Here is a 1784-nt window from a genome sequence, read left to right on the forward strand (position 1 = left end):
CGGGAGGGGAGGGCGGGGGCGGGGGCGGGTCTGCGGCCGCGGCGATCCTCCCCGCACCCACGGCCTCCCTCCCTCCCCCGCGTCGGGAGACCAACCAGGAGCCGCTCTCCACCCCGCCCTCCTCCCGCCCGCTCCCGGGCCTGTCGGCTGCCTACGCAGCCCCCGGGTCCGAAGGGCCCCGAGTGCCCATTGCAGAGCCGGGCACACTGAGGCCCGGGGCTGGGAGAGCGCCTTCCCCAGGCGCCAGCGGGCCTGGGCTTGGGAGCCCCCAGCTTCCCTCCCCAACTAGAGGCTTCGCAGGCGGAATTCAGAGTCTGCCAGCGCCTCCCATCCTCTGCACAGGAGGCACCATCTCCATCTCCTGTGTGTGTGTGTGTGTGTGTGTGTGTGTGTGTGTATTTTATTGATTTTTTTTTACAGAGAGGAAGAGAGAGGGATAGATAGTTAGAAACATTGATGAGAGAGAATCATCAATCAGCTGCCTCTTGCACCAGCCCTACTGGGGATGTGCCTGCAGCCAAGGTACTTGCCCTTGACCAGAATCAAACCTGGGTCCTTTCAGTCCATAGACCAATGCTCTATCCACTGAGCCAAACCGGTCTCAGCTCTCCTGCATATATTTGTTCATGGTTTTCAGTAGAACCCTTTGGACAGAAAGCCCTAGAAGCTGTCCATCCTGGTCCTGAGCTCAGCAGAAGGGCCTGGAGCCCATCCTCACCTGCAGCGCGCCCCTTGCTCCCTGGACAGGTGCCGGGGGCGGGGAAGATGGGGATGCTGGTCCAGACTTTCTCCTCCTATTTGGGGGAGCAGAGGGGACAGAAAGGGGAGGGTGGTGACCTGGGGGAATCCCAGGAGGAATCTGGAAATAACCCTCCAGGAGAGAAGAGAGTTCTGGGGGAAATTCCTGTTTTGCTGGGAAAAGCCGGAAGGCGTGGGAGGGAGGATGGTAGCCTCCAGGCTGGGAGCCCTCAGGGGGCCTGCCTCCTGCACAGGGGGGTCCCTCACCCCAGGCGGTCACAGGTGGTGCCCATGTGGCCTGCCCCTGGGCCTGGACTCTGGTCCTGCATTGTTCTCAGGAAGCAGAGCAGTAAGCCCTGCGCTGCCACCCCTGCCCCGTGTCCTGGTGGTGGTGGTGGAGCCATTATTCAAGCCCACTGGACCGGGGTGGGGGGGCGGGGGGGCAGGGCTAAAAGGACTGAGGAGGTTGTGGTGCCCAGTGACAACTTGGAATGAAATAGAGACAACCTCCTTCTCTTGCAGGTGCTGGCCCCCTGTCCCAGTGCCCCCAGCATCTGCTCCACCCCCCACCCCCACCCCCAGACCCTGAGCACCAGGGAGGGGAGCCCTGAGGTCTCTGGCTCAGTTGGCTTGTAGGTGATACTTATTCAGCCTCGATAATGGTGGGCCTCCCAGTACTTGTGCTTAAAAACGTCTCCTCTTGCCCTAACCGGTGTGGCTCAGTGGATAGAGCGATGGCCTGCGGACTCAAGGGTCCCAGGTTCCATTCCAGTCAAGGGCATGTACCTTGATTGCAGACACATACCCAGTGGGGAGTGTGCCGGAGGCAGCTGAATGATATTTCTATTCCTCTCCCTTCCTCTCTGTAAAAAAATCAATAAACTATACTTTAAAAAATAAATAAAACGTCTCCTCTGAAAAAAACAGAATAATTCATAACCACAGCATTTGATTGAATCTTCTGAGCTACTGTCACAGAATTCCGGAATCAGCAGCTCAGAGTTGGAGGGAGCCATCTCCAGTAAGCCCCTCCCCCCCCCCCCCCC

The sequence above is a fragment of the Pipistrellus hanaki genome (assembly GCF_964339955.1).
Source record: "Pipistrellus hanaki genome assembly, chromosome: 18".
In the NCBI taxonomy this organism is placed as follows: Eukaryota; Metazoa; Chordata; class Mammalia; order Chiroptera; family Vespertilionidae; genus Pipistrellus; species Pipistrellus hanaki.